This window comes from Rhinoderma darwinii, chromosome 13 (assembly GCF_050947455.1).
Source record: "Rhinoderma darwinii isolate aRhiDar2 chromosome 13, aRhiDar2.hap1, whole genome shotgun sequence".
NCBI lineage: Eukaryota > Metazoa > Chordata > Amphibia > Anura > Rhinodermatidae > Rhinoderma > Rhinoderma darwinii.
This window is the reverse complement of record NC_134699.1, coordinates 38,160,469-38,169,915: the sequence shown is the minus strand read 5'-3', so window position 1 is coordinate 38,169,915 and position 9,447 is coordinate 38,160,469. Positions and strand designations below refer to the sequence as shown.

The 9,447-nt window shown below is 42.5% G+C and overlaps 1 long non-coding RNA gene across 1 annotated transcript; it reads right to left on the bottom strand.

The window, feature by feature from the left end:
- Positions 1 to 856: 856 nt before the first annotated feature.
- LOC142666709 (uncharacterized) lies at positions 857 to 8,540 on the bottom strand. The gene is made up of 3 exons (XR_012851723.1): positions 8,465 to 8,540; positions 2,374 to 2,413; positions 857 to 1,079 (listed from the first exon to the last, which is right to left on the bottom strand). It is a non-coding gene; the product is annotated as an uncharacterized LOC142666709 (long non-coding RNA).
- Between the last annotated feature and the right edge of the window lie 907 nt (positions 8,541 to 9,447).

The window sequence follows — 9,447 nt, the reverse complement described above, 5'->3', positions numbered from 1 at the left end:
TTATTTTTAAAAATAAGTCAAAAATCATAAACAAATATACATATTAGGTAACCCCTTAAAAGCTGAGTCCACCTGTATAACCAACATTTTTTTTATTGTCCCAATGCCTCTAAAATGAAGCAAATGGTAAAAAAGCCGTGGTAGCAAACAACCTCTTTATCGTCTGATCCAGCAGTCATAAATCTTTCCATTTGCCCCCTATTTTATGCTAACATGAGTTTGTTTTTTTGTCTGTTACCATGGAGACACAGGGGCAGACGGACTACAGAGGGCCCCTGTGAAAAGAATATGCCTGAAACAATAAAAAAAACGGCATTAACACGTTGCAGAAAAAAATATGTACTGATTTTAGGGCACGCTGCCAATTTTCTAATCCGTACAATTCGTATAGATATACGTCGGGGGTATTCACTGACATATACTTGTAAGATGGAACGGCTAGGGGCACTCTGAATGGGGTTTAAGTGGAATTGTGTTATGGGTCCTCTGACTGGTATGTTTATTGGAGGACATGATTAAAAATGCCTCTTTCTTCCATTCTTGACATTGGGCGTGGAGAGACGCTTAGTACCCGGACTCCCACCAAACTATGGCATGTCAGAAGTTTGTTGAAATGGCAGGTATCCTTTAGGCTTCGATCATATCTGTGTTGGAGACTTTGTTGCAGATTCTGCCAAAAATTCTGGACAAACTAGCCTCGCATGCAGCGCTATTTTGTCCAGTAAAGTGATGGAAACCATGACAGGAACCCATTAAAGTCAATAATTTGGCATCTCTGTTATTTTTATTTTGATATTTCTATGATAGAACAGAAAAACGGAAATGACACAGATGAAAACATAGCCTAAAAGGCGTATTTTGACAAAATTACATTTTGCGCATTTTCCTACTTCCATAACTCCCATAGACTGCAATGGAGAGGCTGCCTCTCTCCTGCACCTTACGGCTGGAGCAGCCGAGTTTAACAGTGCAAAACAGTGGAGTCCCAGGATTCCATTCTTCCGATAGGTAAGGGTCCCAATAGGTATGTTGTAGTATGTTAAAATTCAGTCTCTGTACTTTAATCTTGGGTACAACAGCTGGGGAAGAGAAGCAGCGTTAGTTTACTTATACTTCATAATGGCCATAATGCATGCTCCATGAGGAAAAATGCACAAAAATATCAATAGTCATATCTCATGTATAAAGAAACCGTATCAATAAGATGGACTATGCCCCGCTAAATTTACACTTTTATGTTGTTGTTCTTCATACAATTTTTGTATTACTAGAGATGGTACCACAAGTAAGTGTAGGTGCTTTCCAGGACACTTTTGATGAATCCATCACTTTAGCTTTTTTTCCATATGAATCGTGTAGATTTTTACCCTGAGACTGCAGTGTGTTATCCTAGACCAGAAAGTTAACAAGATTATCCATCTTCTTTTGTGCATGGTCTGCATGCAGTTGTCTCCCAGGACTATGTCTGAGTGTGAAGATAGGATGACCCCTCATTGTTTTATTGCCTATGTTGCTTTACAATGGTAACAGGAAACCAACCTCCACTGGGACGTTCTGGTAGTTGTCTACATTGTAGAATGGATCTTTGTACTTGGATGGTGCATAGTGGCAGCTTTGAAGATATTGTAGTGGAAAGAATAAGGCCACATTCACACGCAGTTTTTCCACGTCTGAGGTGCAACCGTGCGGGGCGCGTCGTTATGGATCCCCCATAGACTAGAGTCTATAGAGGGATGCGTGACACGCATTAAAATAGGACATGTCCTATTTTTTCACGGACCCTTCACACACTGAAATACATGGGTCCGTGTGAAGGCCGTTGGTCTGACATCTCCTGGCAACTGCAAGATGTCCGGCCACATGAACCTCTTTATGTGTTGTACTTTGAGGGCATTCATATGGCTGTATTACAGATCTATAATATAATGCTGATATAAATCTATTGGCTCATACTGTACATCTATGTTTCTCGGATTTTATAAAGAGAAACCCGGAAGATTTCTTCTCAGGGGTTACATGGGAATCTGCGAGGAGTAAATCATTGCATGCTCCATCACTTGCTCCATTATGGAGGTATTCTCCTCTAGAAGCAATGACCATGGAGATACCATACGGCGACACATGGCGTTGCCTACAGGTCCATAAAACGTCCGTGTACACAGCATTGTCATGTACATGGGTTCTAAAAGTACTCAAGGTATACAAATACATTTTTTACTGTTGGATGGGATTAATGATGAGAAAAATATTAGAGAGAATATAATTAGAAGGCTTTCAATGTCTGTTCTTCTAGGAGTAGGAGTTCATATTCCCTACCATCCGCCTCACTCTCTGCTCATGGTCACCTTGAAGACCCTACCCTCCCTACATTACCAATCATTCTTGGGCTGGTCTTTAGGCTGGCCCCAATTTCCTAGAAGGGCAAACAATCAGTTGGTTAGTAGGTCCGCTTCTCCAAAATAGTTAATATGTAGGGAACATTGGACTTAATAGCAGCAGAAAATACAACTGCACGGTCTTAAATTTTTCTGGGTTCATATGTGCATTTTCTGAAATAGGATTTTTTTTGCAAAAAAGAAATAAAATTATGATAATGGAAATGGGGAAGACTGGTACAAATTGCCGTTGGCTTGAGCTTAATACAAATGAATAGGATCCATTTAAATGTTGTAACAAACTACTGCACGTGTGAAGCCAGCCTTACTTATAGGAAACATGTTCATAGTGCTGGTGAGCATACTAAATGCAGTAAAAGATATATATGGAATTAATATCTTTATTATATAAATTATTGTGAAGTTAAGAAACACAAATTTACAAACTCTATTGTGACATAATTAAAATAGAACACAGCCTATAAATCCTAACACACACAATGAGCACAGCCTATGCACACACCCTACTGTGATCAGCATAAGCCAATTTCCTTTAGGAATAGTGTACCTGTGACATAGTCATAGACCCTAGAGCCAGCCAGTCTAGCCCTCTGCAGAAGGGATACTGGGTCACATTCCAAATTCAGCCCCCTCATGTGTCTCCTCTCCCTGCATGCACACTAATATATACCAGTCAGGTGCTGCATATTTAAGTTACCCCTGATCTTAACTTAAGTGGAGCTGCTGAGCGTTGAACTTCTGCATAGAGAAGAGGGGGGATTGCACATGAAGCCTTTTTCCACGTGGATTGTTGTGGACTAATCCTATTGGACATGTTGTTGGGTGTTGCTTGGTGTACACTTTACCTGCATCAAATCTCTTTCCACAACAATTACATTGAGTACAAAGTATTGATCCATGCATACTATTGTGACAGCACTACAGTAGATAAAGCTTATAAATAAACACATTATTGTGACATCATTAAAACTGAGCATATACTGTAAACATACACTACTGTGACATCATCATCAGAATAGAGCATAGCCTATACATTCTCACACATACCTTTGTGACATCAGGACAATAGATACCAAGCTGTAAATGCACACACACTATTGTGACATCACAACAAACTTGCTATTGTGACATGTTTATAAAACATCCCTGTCTGTGAACACCCAAATTCTATTATGACATCATGCACAGCTTATAAATTTACAAACACTATTCTGGCATCATCTCAACACCTGTAAAAACACGTGCACACTATATTGTGACCAGGGCCGGCCTTAGGATACATGGTGCCTTGTGCAAAATTTGCTTTCGACTGCCAACCTTATCAGAAAAAAATGCCCCATAAAAAAATATAATGCCCCCCACAGTATAATGCCCTTTTTAGTGCCCCACACAGTATAATGTCCCATAAGTACCCCACACAGTATATTGCCCCCCACAGTATAATGCCCCTTTAGTGTCCCCCATACAGTATAATGCCCCCATAGCTGCCCCATACAGTATAATAAAAATATTTAGCGGCTGCTAGCGGCTCCACCAGGCATGGAGGGCCCATCCCGACAGGCGGCATGAGCCCCATCAAGCCGCGAATCCCGTAGCAGCTGCTTTGGCTGCTACAGCAGTAGTTACGCCGTGCGCAGAGAAAGAATGCCCAGGCGAAAAGGCAGCTGCAGAGTTGCCAGGCCCAGGCGTTTCAGGAACACAAGCAGGGGAAGGAAGCCAGTGAAGCGCCCCCTTTCACCTGCTGGAGTGATGCGCCCTGTGCCATGGCACAGGTCGAACACCCAAAAGACCGTACCTGATTGTGACATCATCATAATTGAGCACAGACTATAAACATATACTGCTGTGACATCATTACTATATGTCTGTCTATCTTATATCTAAATAGGATCTATCTATCGATCTGTGTCCTATTTATCTATATATTGATCATGTATCTAATTTCTATCTATCTGTCTGTCTATCTTATATCGATCTATCTGGTAGTTTTCAGATGGAACATATATTTAAAAAACAACACTAAATTGTAGATAAACGCTTTACTACTAGATATTGTTTTTTAAACATTCGATTCTAACTAAATAAAAAAAAAATACAAAACCTCCTACGCGCACCCTCCATCTTTCAACCTAAGTGTGAATAATTCAAGCATAATGTGGTGGTACAGCATTAATAATCTTCAAAACCATGTACTGCTAAAATGAAAAAATCTGAACTCCAACAATCTAGCATACATGAAGGAGGAAATATTTGCAGATATTAAACAGGGTGGGTTTTCAGGACTTGGCTGTCTCCCGCCTGCATCGCAGTTTTGTAATAAAAGCTGGTGTTTCTGCACTTATTTTCAAATGCATAATTTAGAGTTTGTTGGAAGGTAAGGTCAGATGGAGGGGGAAATCAGCATTTTTATAAACATCACCCCTTGCTTGCCAGAATATGGCATTCTGTATATGTTTGTATGGCAGCCCTGATCGATTGCATGGCTCTGCAGAACTGCCTTGAGTTATTGCATGGCTGTTGCATCCATTATTGCAAGTTGTGGCTATTTAATAATATTGTGGGGATTATGTATTTAATTGAATTAAAAGAAATAATCTGGTTTATGTAAATAAATCTTAATTATTCTTCAATCAAAGATTGAGATATTTTTTTACTGTTTTCACGATCTCTGCTGTTTATATCCAGAAGCCGGAATCCCATAAAGACCTAATACACCATTGTATCCAGTCTAGGGAATGCTCTGGGAGGTAAATTCATCATTATCTTCAATAGCGGCAACACATCTATCACCCTGGAGTCAAGCCTGCTCACTGAGGATTGCCTAGACTGAATACAATTCAGTTCTCGTGTCAACAAGTATTTCCATTCACTCGCAGCAAGCAACGCTGTTAGAAGTTTGTTTTCAGTATAGGATTAAATGGACTGTCTAGTGCTATTGGCTAAAAGCTACCAGCGTGATCTCTGCGATAGTCAATACGGTGGATATTGCCATGACTTTCAGACCACTTCTCTCCAATTGCAATATAGGGGAGACGCTAGCCTGGGATTGTTCTGCCATGTATGTCAGACAATGGATGGTGTGCTAATATTCTCAAGGAGTAATTGTCTGGACTGGGCATAATTCTAGTTACTACACACTTGTGTGTAATTTTGGTTTTCTATTCATTTTGATACATCACACAGTAATGGGGGGCCTCAGAGGGCATCAGATTATGTTTAGTCAGACTGGGATAAAGTGTAGTTGGGAAAACCACTAGTTAAGGCTGGCCGTAGACAATGGACTGATGACAGAGTATTCTGAGTAAGCACCAACAATCGAATGTCTATAGCTCCTCCCCTTCGAGAAAACTGCAATGGGATAGGTTGGTTACTTCAGATGAGCGAATCTATTCTAATTCTACATCCGAGCACCGGATGGCATTTTACTCAGTAGAAAAAGGATCTTGTGACCTCCAGCAGGCAGCGTCCCCAAACTGCACTGCGGTTATCCCTCCGTCTACTCATAAATGTTACTGTCACGTTGACATTGCTAATGCTGGCTTGTTGTTAGAGGGGTTTTATCATAATCAATATTTATCACCTATCCACAGGATCAATATCTGATCGGTGGGGGTCTGACCCCCATCAATCATGAAAACGGGCCACACACAGCCCCCCCTTTGTAGATTGGGCCATACAGCCTCCCTATAGATAGTGCCACACAGCCTTCCCTACATAGTACCACACAGTCCCCTTGTAGGTAGTGCCACACAGCCCCCTTTTAGGTAGTGCCACACAGCCCCCTTGTAGGTAGTGCCACACGGCCCACTTGTGTGTAGTGTCACACAGCCCCCTCGTAGGTAGTGCCACACAGCCCCCTCGTAGGTAGTGCCACACAGCCCCCTTGTAGATAGCGCCCCCCTTTCTGTAGATAGCGCCACTGCAGCTCCCTGAAGGAGCGGAATCCCCCTGTGGCCGGGGATTCTGCTACTGGACAGAGTGCTTGATGTCTTTGTCCATATATGGACAGTGACATCAGGGGCAACTCCTGAAGTGGAATCTCCATCCACAGAGTTGCCGACGCTGTGACAGGGGATTCCACTCCAGGAGAAGTCTCTGTCAGTTTATGGAGTGGAATCCCCGGTCACAGCGTCGGCAACGCTGTGAACGGGGATTCCGCTTCAGGGGTTGCCCCTGATGTCACTGTCCATATAAGTTTTTTCAGCTACATGAAACCTCAAAAATTGGATCAAGTGGTGTGGGATAATTGTGCGATGCCTCCTGTGGTTGACGTGCCAATTATCGCCACTTGTCGCAAATTGAGAGGGACAGAATCCTTGAACTGAGAAACCTTGGCCGAGATGTCAGAACTGTTCAACGTTGTGTGTCCCAAAGGTTGGGAGAACAATATCGAATGGAAATGACAGCAAGAGGTGCGCGGAGGCAAACCTCTTCACGGACGGATCGTCTGATTGGATCAATGGCGCGTAGTGATCCATTCTCTACTGCGAGTAAAATTGAACGTCACATCCCAGATGTCCAGATACAGGTGTTCCATTGACCACACGCCACTGCTCTCAAAGGCTATCATGGCGCACAGCAAAATGGCAACGGAGACTGGAATGGAGGTCTATACTCTTCAGCGATGAGTCCTGCTTTTGTCTCGGATGCAATAATAGCCGGAGATTGGTCTGGAGACCACATAGACAAAGCCATGAAGATGCCTTCACAAGAGAACTACAAGAAAAAGAGAAAAACAAAACACCTGGCGCACATCGTGCATTATCTCATGTTGCTTTTGGAGGGGGTCAAGGGGTAAGCGGTTATGCTTACCTTATGGTGTTGTGCTATGTCATATACATAGAGATGCATTATTCTAGATTTTAATATTTTGAGTTTTCCTAAAGAATTTTTATAGTTTAAAAAAAAAAAAAGCTTAGGAGAGCATTTTATGTAGGTTCTATTATCTATGGTGTTTTAGATCATTTCCCGACCACCACCACCACCACCACCACCATCTACATCTAACCCCCTGCCCCAGCATAATGGATTCGTTTCAAGAAGTGTATGTTCACTTCCCCACTTTACATACCCCTAACACCCCCAGAAAAGAGTCTCATCCCCCTTACCCCCTTCTATCAATCCACCACCATTCCCTGTGGCAAAATATTTTAATATCTGTATTTATTTTTTCAATTAAGTTTTTATTAAAGAATTCAAAATACAAAACATTTTACACAACAATGAACTGTCCAGGTGTACAACACCCTATTCACATTTAGAAGAACGGAGAACAAAGAACAAAGGATCCGTGACTGCTAAAGGAAGTCTAGAATATGAGCAGAATGAAAAAGGTAAGTATACAGATATCCAATCTGACATTAAAGTACAATATCTCACACTGAAAGTAAATGCACATAAAAATAGAGACATGTCTTTCCCTATTATATCGGATGACAGTTGCCCAGTTCAGAAATCCAAATACAGGATATATTACAAAGACTCAAGGAGTAGTGGGTTTCTCCATAATTCTGACCAAATTGCCCAGTGAGAGACCCAGCCGGAGTATTGATTATTACGGGATGGCAACATTTTCTCCAGTATCCAGTCCTGATGAACCTGGTTAATGAGATTGTGAACTGTGATAGGATCCGATGATTTCCAGGACCTCGACCTCGCAATCAGTCGTCTAGCAGCCATCAAAACATGTCCCGTAACCATTCTAAAATTCCTTGCAAAGTCCGAAATTCCAATAAATCACAAGGCCTGTGCCGATCTAGATTTATTTTTTATTTCCGGTTAGTGCTTTTACACAACCATTGAAACCGTCTTGACAATCAGGGGAACCCCGTCCGTGAAACATTTGCATATACACCAATTCCCTTGTGGTAATGGGTATCATCCGTACCCACCAGTTTAGACCAACAATTGCATCCCACCGCCTCCTTTTGTAACAATAAGCGTGATCTTGAAATACCGCGAGGTGGACTGCGATCCATTCAACTAACACTTGCCTGACATCTTTTCTTTAGATGTGCATGTTACCATAGAAGCAGAGAACGCTGTCAGAAGCAAAGCTCCCAACTTACCATACTCAACTTGACCCCTCCAGGCCTCCGTAGTCTCCCCGCGGTTCCTCCAGCAACCAAGGACTTCAACCTGTCCCTCCGCTTTGCTCCACACATCTAACTTAGCGATCCCGATAGCAACCAAGGACGCAGACCTGCCAACCTCTTCCTCCCCTCCAGTAGGTCATAGTGGCTTCCATTTATGATTGAGTGATCCCCATAGCAACCAGACGATGCTATAATGTTTTTTGCAGGCAGAATTTCTGCTTCAAAATTCCGTTTGGAAGTTTGAGGCAGATTTTCCTTTGCCTGCACGCCGATTTTCGCTGCATTTTTTGCCCGCAGCCATTGAGCGCCGCGGGCATAAAACGCCGCAAAATACGCTTTCTCTGCCTCCCATTGAAGTCAATGGGAGGTCAGAGGCGTAAACGCCCGAAGATAGGGCATGTCCCTTCTTTCTCCCGAGAGGCGGTCTTACCGCTCGCGGGAGAAAACCGGCCCTGCCTCCCATTGAAATCAATGGGAGGTATTTTCGGGCCGTTTTTGACGAGTTTTGCGGAGCAGTTTCCGTGTCAAAAAACTCAAGCCTTGCGCTAAACTTATTGACAGTTTCTGTGAAAGGTGCAAGATACATAGATGTATCTAAACACATTCTCTGATTCCAATGATAGTTTCTCTGCTTTGGCGGCCTTTTAGAGCTATTTAAATTCTGTTGGGTTCCCCTGGCAACATTTATGTTTTAGCTTAATGAAGAGATCGGTTCGATCTTGTAACGCGTAGCTGTTGTAGTAATAAATATATGTCATTCCTCATTTCCTCGTCTACAATCCTGCTTTGGACTGATTTCCTGAACCTCACGATTATCTGGGTTTTACAAGTGACAGCGCTGGGACACAAATCCGGTTTTTCCTCACCCCCTTCTTCTTCACAAGAGAATGTCACACCAGTCCTACTCCCAGGATTATGGTGTGGGGTGGCATAATGTACGGTAGCTGGACCCCTCT